This window comes from Myotis yumanensis, unplaced genomic scaffold (genome assembly GCF_028538775.1).
Source record: "Myotis yumanensis isolate MYYU_CA2020_CCGP unplaced genomic scaffold, mMyoYum1.0.hap1 SCAF_3, whole genome shotgun sequence".
In the NCBI taxonomy this organism is placed as follows: domain Eukaryota; kingdom Metazoa; phylum Chordata; class Mammalia; order Chiroptera; family Vespertilionidae; genus Myotis; species Myotis yumanensis.
The window spans coordinates 212,539,860-212,553,244 of record NW_027223754.1 but is presented as its reverse complement, the minus strand read 5'-3'; the positions used below and the strand labels follow the sequence as shown (position 1 = coordinate 212,553,244).

At 51.2% G+C, this 13,385-nt stretch overlaps 1 non-coding gene across 1 annotated transcript; it reads left to right on the top strand.

Moving 5' to 3' along the window:
• Window positions 1-11,705: 11,705 nt before the first annotated feature.
• On the top strand, window positions 11,706-11,834 carry LOC139007924 (small nucleolar RNA SNORA11). Its single transcript, XR_011471050.1, has one exon. It is a non-coding gene; the product is annotated as a small nucleolar RNA SNORA11 (small nucleolar RNA).
• Window positions 11,835-13,385: the final 1,551 nt, after the last annotated feature.

Below are 13,385 nucleotides of genomic sequence, written 5' to 3'. Positions count from 1 at the left end.
CAAAAATACAACTAAAAGACAAAACGGACATCATCCAGAACCACAGGAAGGCTGGCTGAGTGGAAATTCTACAACTAGAAGGAAAGAGAAAAGCACACTGAGACTCAGAGGAGGTGCGGAAGTAAAGTGCAGAGGTACGGAGGCACACGTAGAAAGGGCTGGCAACTGAGGACACGGTTGTCTTTTTCAATCGGGAGGGAGTCTCAAGCTCCCGACGGCCCTGACTCCAGTTCCGGGCCAGTGTCTGGGGACCCAGACTCATACGGGGAGAAACTGGACTGTCTGGCATTGGGCAGAACTCAAGGGCGGCTTTCTCTCAGAGGTGCTTGCAGCAATTACCGGGACACTGAGACGTGGGGCCTCTTAGGGTAGGACTGAGGAGCAGCCATAACTGCTTGCTCCACCCTGTTGATCCCCTGAGACCCCGCCCCACCCAAGCTGTGCACAGAGGCTTTTGCATATGAAAGGCCTGGCCCTTTGCAATCTGAAAATTACCTAACAAACTGCAGCTAGGTCAGAGAGACCCAGAACTTCCAAAAGAAGGCCCAAGGCCCCACAGCAGCTTGCATTGCTTCACAGCTGGGCCTCATCTGGGCACCTCCAAACCCCAAACAAAGAAGAGAAATCTGCAGATCTCTCCATAGCTCCTGCTGGTTAGCCTCAGGCAGAGGCTAAATTAGCACCTCCTTAGAGATCTAAGGGCCAGTGTACCCAGTGGTCAGAGTGGGACCATCCAGATTACAACTCCTCAGATCCATAAGGGACACACTCAGGGGGCAGACTCAGTGAGCACCAAAGTCCCATTGAAGCAAGTCTTGCCCCAGAAGGGTGTCTCCAGCACAGAAGTTCTCCCACTGCAGACACAGCTGATTCTCAGAGCCAGTTGACCTGGAGGTCAATTCCTCCCAGTGATACCTACAACAATCAAGACTTAACTACAACAAGACTGTGCACAAAGCCCACAAAGGGGTGCACCAAGAGTGTCCACCTCAGGTAATTGGGGAGGCTGAGCCACTGGGCCCTATAGGACACCTAGCACACAAGGCCACTCTATCAACACAGGGAAGCAGCCAAAATGCGGAGACAAAGAAACAGGTCACAAATTACAGAAATGGAGGAAAGCAAACGACTGGATATAGAGTTCAAAACCACACTCTTAAGGTTTTTCAAGAATTTTCTAGAAACCACCGATAAGTTTAGTAAGCCCTCAAGAAATCTAGTGAGACCCTCGAGGATATGAAAAAGGACCAACTAGAAATTAAGCATACACTGACTGAAATAAAGGATATTATGCAGAGTTCCAACAGCAGACTAGAGGATCGCAAGAATCAAGTCAAAGATTTGATATACGAAGAAGCAAAAAACACCCAACTGGGAAAACAAAAAGAAAAAAGAATCCAAAAATATGAAGATAGTGTAAGGAGCCTCTGGGACAACTTCAAGCGTACCAACATCCAAATTATGGGGGCGCCAGAAGAAGAGAGAGAGCAAGATATTGAAAACCTATTTGAAGAAATAATGACAGAAAACTTCCCCTACCTGGTGAAAGAAATAGACTTACAAGTCCAGGAAGCGCAGAGAACCCCAAACAAAAGGAATCCAAACCGGACCACACCAAGACACATCATAATTAAAATGCCAAGAGCAAAAGACAAAGAGAGACTCTTAAAAGCAGCAAGAGAATAAAAGTCAGTTACCTACAAAGGAGTACCCATACGACTGTCAGCTGATTTCTCAACAGAAACTATACAGGCCAGAAGGGAGTGGCAAGAAATATTCAAAGTGATGAATGCCAAGAACCTACAACCAAGATTACTTTACCCAGCAAAGCTATCATTCAGAATTGAAGGTCAGATAAAGAGCTTCACTGATAAGAAAAAGCTAAAGGAGTTCATCACCACCAAACCAGTATTATATGAAATGCGGAAAGGTATCCTTTAAGAAGAGGAAGAAGAAGAAAAAGGTAAAGATACAAATTATGAACAACAAATACACATCTATCAACAAGTGAATCTAAAAATCAAGTGAATAAATAATCTGATGAACAGAGTAAACTGGTGAATATAATAGAACCAGGGGCATAGAAAGGGAGTGGACTGACAATTCTTGGGGGGAAAGGGGTGTGGGGGTGCAGGAAGAGACTGGACAAAAATCGTACACCTATGGATGAGGACCGTGGGAGGGGTAAGGGCAGAGGGTGGGGTGGGAACTGGGTGGAGGAGAGCTATGGGGGGAAAAAGAGGAAAAACTGTAATAATCTGAACAATAAAGATTTAATTAAAAAAAAAAGAGAGAGAGAAAAACATGGATGTGACAGACAGAAAATCAAATGAATCACCTGATGGGCATGCCCTTACCAGGAATCAAGGGGACTTCTTGCTTCATGGGTCAACATTCAATCATTGAGCCTCACTCACTGAGATGCGTGTTGCTATTTGGATGACCTGTTTACTACAAACACAATGCTGCCCTGGCTGGGGACATGACATGCTACGGTGATGACAAGCTTTACATTGCTGGTGTTCCAAGGTTGCTTTGAGCATCAAGCCTGGCCTGTTTCCATCAGCACAGCAACTGGCAGGGGTTGCATCACTACAAGTCTGCTCCAAGCCGGCCCATCCTTGCTGCTTCACACAGTCGCTGCAGGGAAGAAACACCTGCACAGCACATGTTCCAAGGGACCTGGCGTCTAGGGCATACTGTGTTGGATATGTTTGCTCCCCTTCTTAGCGCTATGTGTTCTGACCAGGGCCACCTCCCCGGGAAAGGTTGTTTTCCCAGCTGGGAATGTTTCCCTACAGTTAGGGATGAACGGGACTAGGAAAGGGAATGAATCCGTAAAACCGCCTAATGTGACAGGAACAGTGGACCCCTTATGAGGAACTCACACTAAAACGGTTAGCAATACATTTAGGGCTTGCTAGGCCTACATCCTCAGGGGTCTACCCACCAGAGAAAGGACCAAAGCCTAGTCCCCTAAAAACCCACCGACGCACGGCAGTCCCAGGGAAGACCACCAGGAAGGCTAAAAGGACAACTATCACTTAAACAAATACCGCTGCAAACCATGCAGGCAGGCTCCTTATCTAAAAATCTTGGGTGACCTATGCAACCACAAAGACTTCAACGAACTGCCAGGCAGGTCGTTCATCACCATAGCGAACAACAATCATGCTTAAGCTACACAACCTTGATGTAGGCCAGAGAATAGGAGAACCTCCTTCCGTTTTTGCCTTATACCTTCACAGTGGACCAATACAATAGGAACCAAACAATAGAAATAAAAAACTAGCTCTTATCATGGAACACAGAGACTAACCTCTAGAATAGAATGTAGAAACATAGACAATAGATAAGATTACAATCTGCAGAGCAACGTAGAAATGAGACTTTTAGCAAAGGTCACATAAGAAACTGTAAACATAACACAAGAAACTATAGAAGGTTAAAGGAGGAGACAAAACATACCATGATGTAACTATAGCATGCATGCTTATAGAATAAATAGTATAAAGACAGTTGTCACAGGGCAATAAAGAGAGAACCTGATTATGCTGATCATCTGAATGCTGTCTCCCTGGCCTTCATTCTTCGCCCATGCTGTCCACACCTTTGGGGACCCCTGGACCGCTGGGGCTGCACCCCAGCACAAGTCTACTTCTAGCTTCTGCCTATTGCTTCATAACATAGAAGGAAGGGAAAACCATGCACGCTGTCTTGACAAGGGGGACAGTCATTTAGCAAAGATTCGGCTTTGGTCACAGCACATGACCCCCAACAGTTCACTGGGCAGTGAAACACACTCATACTTACCAAGTTTCTAAACATTTGCCAAGCAAAACATTCACACTTACAAAGTTTTTCACATGCTCATTTAATTACACTTAGGAAGGCAACTTTGTATGAGAAATGTCATTTTCTAAAATACAATGTATGTAAAATACATCAAACAGATAACTGCTTGGCTCTGATTTATTTTTCAGATAATAACTAGGTAGGACAAGTTTGACATCACTTTCCAAACAACTGTTGTGGAAATAGATGTCCAAAGAGGTCTTGTGTCTTGGACAGAGTCACCATGAAGTAGGTGCTCTGTGTGGAAATGAAATACAGGTTTCTGGAGTCAAAAGTCACTGACAAGGTACCTCCGGGAGGATACAAGGAACCAGCACAGTGGCCACAGGTGCCTGGAAGTCACCTCTCCAGGCCACTGCGGCATCGATGGTGTGTCTGGCCCTCGCTCTGTGTGTCCCTCGGTCACCGGCACCAGCTGAGTCTGCTCGCATCTTCTCAGTGGGGGTGACTCTGGGAGCAGCGACGCAAGGCAGTAGACAGGAGCACCTGCAGGACCCTCCTCTGTCCACTTCCCGCCTCCTTCACACCTCGCTTTCCCCAGCTCCTCCCGGCCTCGCCCCCGAGAGCCTCTCCCCTGACCTGGTGGCTTGGGAGACCCTGCAAGGACCCTGCTAGAGTGGCCTCGTCTTGTTGTGTCAGGACCTTGGCACCTGAAGGACACTCGAACATTTTATTTTTATCTTATAGACACATTGCGTTGAAAAACATCAGCGGAGCTGAATGCTCTGCTCATCATGGTACGTTTCTTTAGGGGTATGCTGCTTTTCACACCCTCCAAATCTTTCCCTTCTTTGTACTTTTTTCGTGTGTATGTTTTGCTTAATTCTTTACAAAGGAGATGTTTTTCCCATTCACTTTTTTAGAGAACGTGGAAGGGAGGGAGGGAGGGGGAGGAGAGAGAGAAAACAAGCAAGCAAACATGAGTATGCAACAGACACATGGATCGTGGGCTCCCACAGGAGCCCAGATGGGGGCAGGCAATGAAACATGCATCCCATGTATGTCCTCTGGACCAGGAATCCCACGAGCGACCCTTCCCTGGGCATCCGAAGGTCTAACCAGTGAGCAACACTGGCCAGGATCTATTCCTTCCGCTTAGCAGATGAGAACACATGTCCATCTTGCTTCTTGCAGAAGGCAGCCAATCTAGGATGATCACTCATCATTCATGTTTCTCTCTTCCTTTCTGAAATAGGACAAATATATATTTCTAAAAAACACACTGAACCCTGACCGCTGTGGTTCAGTGGGTAGAGTGACGGCCTGCGAACTGAAAGGTCCTGGTTCGATTCCCAATCAGGGCACATGTCCTGGTTGTGGGCTCGATCCACAGTGGTGGTGGGGGGGGACAGGAGGCAGCTGATCCATGATTCTCACTCATAATTGATGTTTCCCTCCCTCCCTCCCTCTCCCTTCATCTCTGAAATCAATAAAAAAAATAGTTTTAAAAAATCACTGTGTTTCAACAAAAAACTTTAAATTGATTTTTTTTTTCTCACGGTACTAACACATCCCCATGAGAACCCTGCGTCTGGAGGTGCCATCAACAATGACAGCCTCCCTGGTACTGATGGCATCAATAACAGCAGCCTCCAGGGGACTGGCTGCCTCAGTAACGCCTGCCTCTAGGCTGCTGATTGCACCGATCATTGCAGCCTCCAGGGGCCTGGCTGCCTCAGAAAAGGAGGCCTCTCCAGGGGCCGCTGGGTCTGGCGGGAATAACACCTTCTCCCGATACCCCTGCCCCTCGCTGCACAGACTGGCTGCCTCCATATGGGGTCATCCAAGGGACTGGCGGCCGCAATCACAACGGCCTCCGGCTGACTGGCCGCCTCAGGAAAGGTGACCTGTCCGGTACTGGCTGCCTCGTGAACGGCGGCCTCCCCAGGACTGACGGCTTCAGTAACAGCAGCCTCTAGGTGACGGACTGAATTAGTGAACGCACAGCTTCCCCATGTCACTGCAGCAGCCAAAGCCTCCGTTTGCAGGGCCGGGACCGGAAGGGGTGCAAAATCCAGACCCGTGACTTCAGTACAACCAGGGGGGAAAATAATTGCACCCTGGACAGCCTCGATGATTTTCTAGGGTTTTCTGTGGTCTTTGTTTGTTGGTTTGTTTGTATTTTTAAAAAAATATATTCTATTGATTTTTTTGCAGAGAGGAAGGGAGCATGATAGAGAGTGAGAAACATCGACCAGAGAGAAACATCGATCAGCTGCCTCCTGCACACGCCCTGCTGGGGATGTGCCCGCAACCAAGGTACATGCCCTTGACCGGAATCGAACCTGGGACCCTTCAGTCCGCAGGCCGACGCTCTATCCACTGAGCCAAACCGGTCAGGGCTGGTTGTGTTTTTTGGGGTACAATTCTTCATCAAATTCACAGGACATTAGCTACAATTTCAGCACCACGGACAGAAGATGGAGGTGTTATTCTTTAAAGGGCCACAACAGGGGAGCAGAGGATACTTTTTCCAAAGGAATCGGCTGGCAGCTTCCTTTAAGGTTTGTGCCATAAGTATAGACATGCATAGATGTGATACTTAACCTAATCAACTGGTAACCAGTCACCTGGAAACTAGTAACCAGGAACATAGCAACCAGAGACCATTAGCCTAGTAAATACTATCAAGCCACCTAGTAGGTACTAACTGGGAACACAGTACCTAGTAACCTAGTAGCGGCAACTAGGAACCTTTGTAACCCAGTGACCTGGCAACCAGTACCTGGTCATTAGTGACCTGGAAACTAGTAAGTGGTCATCCTTAACCTGGTGGACTGGTTACCAGTAGCCCGGTAACTAGTAACCAGTAACCTAGTAGCTAGCAACCAGTGACCTCAGGACAGGCGACCTGCAGGCCAGGCAGTACCGGCGGCCTCCGGGGCACTGACCGCCTCCGCGGGCGGACTCTCCCGAGGTCCCCGTCTCCTGAGACTTCACACCCGCGCTGTACGGACTTCCGGCCTCAGGAATGGCGGCCTCCGGGGCACTGACCGCCTCCGCGGGCGGACTCTCCCGAGGTCCCCGTCTCCTGAGACTTCACACCCGCGCTGTACGGACTTCCGGCCTCAGGAATGGCGGCCTCCGGGGTACGGAACAGGTGACACGGCCGGCGGCGGCGGCCTACGGCGCACTGGCTGCCTCCGTGAAGGCCGCTGCAGCCTGCTGGCTGCCTGAGTAAACGCCACCGCCCGGTATGGGCTGCCTCGTCCGCGGAGGCACCGCCGGCCGGAGGGACTCAGTCATGGCGGCCTCCCGCGAGGTCTCTGGGTCTCGCGATACTTCACACCTCGCTGCACGGACCGCCTGCCTGAGCAATGGCAGCATCTAGGGAAGGCTCCCCGCGCCCGCCCCAAGGCTCCCCGGGTCGCCCCGATCCCCGGGCCGGGCCTGGTTAAATACTGGCTGGTGATTGCGGACTCCGGTGTGGGGTTAAGGAAGTCAGCGGAGGAGGCTCTGGGAGCCGCCAGGTGCCCGCCCTCGGGGTGTTCGCAGAACCCGCTGGGCCAGAGCCTGTGCTCCTGCCCAGCGAGGAAGCTGGCAGCCTGGGCTCCTCGCAGGCCCCGCACGGCCAGCCGCCCCCTGCCTCCAGGCTGCTGTGGCTGCCATGACCCGGGCACAGCGCCCGCCCTGCCTCACCTGAGCTCGGTCCCGGATGGCCGTGACGCCGTTGCCCCATTTTGCTTCCATTAAAAATGTCTGTGTGTGTCCGACCCTCAGGCACCGGCTTCCGCCGGCGGAGGCAGCCTGCGCCCTGGGCGCGGTCACCCCGAGGAGGCCAGGGGCCTGCGGCTGCCACAGAGGTGGTGGTGAGCGCAGGGGCGGAGGTTGGGGCCACACGAAGGCTCCAGGGTCTTCACGGCCGGGCAGGCCGCCCACGGACCCCGCTCAGAGGAGGGGGACGCCGGCCTGGGCGGGGAGGGGCCCGGTGCCGAGACGGCGCCCCTAGGGTCGCCCTGGCTCAGCCTGACTCGCTCCCGCTGGCCCCGGCCAAGCCCCCTGGGCCGCCGCTCAGCCCCCAAACGGGAGCAGGAAGCCGGCCTCAGCGGGTCTCCCGTGCTGTGCGCCTCCTCCTCCTCCAGAGGGAGCCCCCGAGGCGGATGGAGGGGAGCGCGGTGCGCGATGGGGTCTCACCAGGCGCCTCCCAAAGCCGGTGCTGGGTGTTCGGGTGGATGTTGGACGAGAGGTCCGGCTCGTTCTTCCAAGAACACACAGTCCAGTGGCTCTTCGTTCCCACCAACAGGAATGCAACTGAGACTAACACTCCATTTCTCACCCCGCAATGGGCACACCCTCCGGAGGCCAGAGGCACTGGGCTGGGCTGGGAGCAGGTGCTGCACCCGAGGTGGGTGTGGGAGCGGCAGCATCGGGAGGGATCTGTCTTGTCCCCACAGGTAGGGAGACACAGGGACCTGGCCCGCAGCCCCAGCTCGGTAACTTGGTCACACCGGCCACCTGCACAGCGACCTACATACACCATGGCTCCCGGGGCAGAGCCCGCAGGGCAGAGGGTGGGAGGGCCTGGGTTATTGCGCCCGGGCTGCTGGGACACCAGGCAGATCTGAGCAAGAGCGAGGGTGAGAGCGAGGGCAAGGGCAAGGGCGAGGGCGAGGGCGAGCTGCGTGCTGCTGTGAAGGTCTTCAGAGCATGAGGCCAAGTGAGAAGCAAAATACAGACCTGCAGGGGTGGGGGAGGAAGGTGTCAGCATGTGCTTTTATTTACACAAACAAACAAAAAATGATACAGCTGATGAGGGAACTGGGTGTGGCAGACATCTCTAAGATCATGCTGAGCTTTGAACTTCAAGCTAACACCCGGCCGGCTGGTGTGGCTCAGTGGATTGAGCATCGGTCTGTGAACCAAGAGGTCCCGGGTTTGATTCCCAGTCAGAGCACATGCCTGGGTTGTGGGCTCGATCCTCAGTAGGGGGCGTGCAGGAGGCAGCCGATCAATGAGTCTCTCTCATCATTGCTGTTTCTATCTCTCTCTCCTTCTCCCTTCCTCTCTGAAATCCATAATATATATGTCGCTATTATCTGGCTCATCAAAAAGTTAAAGCCTCGGTAATAGCTTGACATTCAGGTCAGTGTTTCGCTCATCTCTGTCTCCCCTCCCCCTTCTCCATGGCACCCTCCCCCTTCTCTGTGGCACCTCCTCTCCCCCCTCCTTCGTGGCATCCTTTGAAGCCCCATTCCAATGCCTGCTCCTCCCAACGCCCCGCCAACTGTCATCACTGTCTCCCTGCGTCTCCATAGCGCACGTCTATACGTTTATGAAAGCATTTATTTCGCTCAGCCTTCCACAATAGTGACTAACCTGCCTGTCTCCCCCAAATGACAGATTCCCGAGGGACAGAGTTCATCACAGCGTGGCGGTGGGGACACTGGCTGAGGAGGGAGTAATTAGGGGACCCCTGAGAGTGCTCCGCCCACGAGGTGACTGGGGTTCTCTCGGGACTGAACTGGGAGCTGGACCTGCGGGAACAGGTGCCCGTCTCTGAGTTGACCGTGGGATGCCGTGGGCGGGCCAGGCTCCCTCTTCCTGCTTCAGGCTGTGGGGTGGCATAAGGCGGAGTGGGGCGGCTGGCTATCTGGTGGCCTGTGTTCCGGGTCCAGGTGAGGCCCAGGTGGTCACACAGCCGGGGAGGACACGGGCAGGGCTGCCCCTAATCAGCCCCCAAAGGGACCTGGGAACTCCGCCCCCCTGCAGGCCACGCCCCCCTCGTTGTGACTGTGCCCCTCGGGGCATCTGTAACTCCCACTCGCAAGTGCTCCTGGGTCAGGAGAAGGAAGATAAAACAACCTCAAATATTTTCAATTGAGGGGTTATTTTAAAGCAAATAGCTGAACCTGGTAAAAGGGAGAAAGAGAGTGAGGAGGGAGTGTGGGAAAGAGAGGCCTTGTAATGACTTCCATGTGAGGACAGCCTGGGACCCCCCCTTTCTCCAACCTCATCTCCTTCCACCCTTTCTTTCACTTTATGGTTGGAACACATCCTAATTCCCCAAGGTGTACACTATTTCAGGCCTCTGGGGTCTCACTTGGACTGCTCTGTGTCCATGGAGAGTTCTTTTCCCTCCTTTTGGTACGGATTCAAAACCCTCTGCCTTCCTCCTTTCCTTCTTCTAGGGAAAAAGAAGAGAGGAGAAGAGCCCTGAGTGCTTTGGCTCAGTGGACAGAGCGACGGCCTGTGGACTCAAGGGTCCCAGGTTCCATTCTGGTCAAGGGTATGTACTCCAGGAGAGTCTTTCTAATTCCCTTTTCCTGTCTGTGCCGGGTCCTCTCCCCTGGGGCCCAGTGCTAGCCTGTGCTTGTCTCTGTCACGGTTCTAGTCCTATTGGATGGAAATAACCACTCTGATCCTCTTTTCTAGTTACAGTGCTTCTCCCCCTCCCTAATGCCGGCACCCTTTAATGCGGCTCCTCTGTTGTGCTCACCCCCAACCATAACATGATTTTCCTTGCTACTTCATAACTATATTTTTGCTACTGTTAGGAATCGTAATGTAAATATCTGATATGAAGAATGTATTTTCATTCTTTGCGACCCACAGTGTGAGAACCGCTGGTCAATAGAGGATCCAGAAATTGACCCAAGCCATTATACTCAATTAATATTTGACAAAGGAGGCAAAAGCATACAATGGAGTCAAAACAGCCTCTTTAATAAATGGTGCTTGGAAATTTGGTTAGATACATGCAAAAAAATGAAACTAGATCACCGACTTACACCATACACAAAAACAAACTCAAAATGGCTAAAGGACTTGAATGTAAGATGGGAAACCATAAAAACCCTACAAGACTCCATAGGCAGCAAAATTGCAGACATATGTCGTAGCAATATCTTTACAGACACAGATCATAGGGCAAGAGAGACTAAGGAGAAAATAAACAAATGGGACTACATCAAAATAAAAAGCTTCTGCACAGCAAAAGAAACGATCAACAAAACAACAAGAAAGCCCAATGCATGGGAGAACATATTTGCCAATGTTATCTTCAATAAGGGTTTAACCTCCAACCTTTACAGGGAACTCATATAACTTAACAAAAGAAAGATAAACAACCCAATCAAAAAATGGGCAAAAGACCTAAATAGACACTTTTCGAAAGAGGACATTCAGAAAGCCAAGAGACACATGAAAACATGCTCAAAGTCACTAATCATCTGAGAGATGCAAATCAAAACAACAATGAGGCACCACCTCACACCTGTCAGAATGGCTATCATCAACAAATCAAAAGCCTTTCTTTTTCTTTGCTGTGGCCTTCCACAATTTATGAGATGCATCTGGTAATTAAACTCCAAGATTGTTAGCTCCTCTGAGTCAAACAGCCCCTCTGTTCAAACTGTAAGACAAGAGGAGTTACTCTCAAGGCTACATTCTTGCATACCCCTCCTCCCTGCTGGATTACAACACAGGGATAATAAGTAGAAAATTCCCTTCCCTCCTCCTCTTCAAACCAGCCTCTTTTGAACTCTCCATAACTTTTATTCTGAGCATGTTTTACAGGCTTGGGTGAAGATGCTGATAAAGACATCTCCCTAGGACATCTGCTTGGACCAAAAAAAGCAAAGTTTTCAAAGACAACCCACTGATGTCTGCTCAAGTCCAGGCCCCAAACTTCCTCCCTTCCTTGTTACCTAGCAACAGCAGCCAAAAATTAAAGATTTCTTTTTTTGTGGGGGGGGGGGGTGTGAGGGGGCATTGAGGAGAGTATCCAGATCAATCCAAACTTTCACTTCTGTCTTAGGGGAAAAAAATTATTTTTCCAACTATAAGAGAACATTTATTTGTTAAATCACAGAGGTGGTTTAAAAAAGTAACTACTAGAAGATATGGGCCTTTGGGTGTGGAGAGAGCAGAGTGCCTGAAGAATGGCTTCTCTGTGTACAACACATCCAACAGCAACTTGGGCTTACTCCTCACGGGTGGCAGAATACTATGGCCTTCCTGTGACATTACGCCCTATACATAAAAATAAAATAAAATAAAATAAAAATAAATTTAAAAAAAAGAAGATATGGGCTTATGAACCAAGTTATAGAGGTAAAGGAAGGGCCCTTGGGGCCTGGTGGGGAGGGGGGGTAATGGTAAGAGTCCTGGGGGGAGAAGGAAGGGGAGGAGGGGGAGGATGCGTTCGTGCTCCCAGGAGAGGAAGTGCCAAAAGAGTTTTTAAAATCCATTGACATGAAGGTTCATTCACAAAGTTCTCCAGAGCCCACAAATGCCTCCGATGGGGCGTGATCTTAAATGCAGGCCTTGTGGGCCGGCAGGTATGGCTCTCAGGTGCAGCTTTCGTCATCCTGAAGACACCGCATCAGCCCTGACCTCCCGGATTTGGGGTTTGAGATTCGGGGCACCTGCCTGCTGGTCCTTCAGAAGGCGGGGAAGCTGGGCACCGCCTTGGCCTCCGGCTGGGCTCCGAGGGCTCCAGGTGGCTCTCTCTCTGCTCTTCCTTTGTAAACAGACGTGAGCTCCAAAGAGGAAACATTGCAAAAGAGAGGATTACAAAAGTCCTCTGGCACGACACCCATGGCTGTCCTTCCCTGTCCTCAGAATGCGTTTCCTCCCTTGTCCCCCTTCCCGCTGAACTCTGCCTTTCTTTTTTTCATGAACTTTTTTTTCATCGTCACTCAAGGATATGTTCGTGTGTTTGTTTTTTATTGATTCTAGAGTGAAAAGGAGAGGGAGAGAGGGAGAAACATCAATGTGAGAGAAACATCAATTGGTTGCCTCCCATATGCGCCCCAACCAGGGATTGAGACCGCAACCAGAGGTCGAACCCGCAACCCAGAATGTGCCCTGTCCAGGAATCCAACCCGAGACCCTTTGGTGCACAGGATGACTCTCCAGCCAAATAACTGAGCCACACAGGCCAGGGCCGAACAGCTCATTTTGGAATAATTTCAGATTTGGTGAAAAGTTGCAAAGGTAGTTTTCATAGACCCTTCCCCCAGCTCCCCTGATGCTCATGTCTTACAGAACCCTGTTACCTGCATCCCGACTGGCGATGGAACCTATAACCCTTTGGGGTCCAGGAGCAATGCTCCAGCCAACTGAGCCACCAGGCCAGGCCTCCCCATCAACATCTTTACTGACCAATCAGAGTAGCTCCATTCTGACCAATCAGGACAGTGTCCTTTGGATCAATCAAACTGGGAGGATTTGTATGAGGACTGACCCATCTGGTACTGAAGGCAGGGCCACCCGCCAACCAGCTGCCCTCTGGCTCTAGGAGCGCATTTGCCCTTTCCTCCCCCGCTGGCATTTCCCCAGCTGGAGCTGAAGCACTGACGCTGTCTCCCTGGCACAGAGCGGAGCAGAGGAAGCAGCTGGCACAGGGCAAGGCAACCAGCGCGGAGCAGAGCAGCAGGGCGCAGAGGGGAGCCCACAGCCTTGGCGGGACCTGGCCCCACAGCAGGGCTGTATCCCAGCTGAGCTGTTTTGCACGGAATCAAGGTGCCTTCTTTACCCTCAACTGGAGATTCCTGTTGGCCTGGAATTGGCACCAATGATCGTTGGTT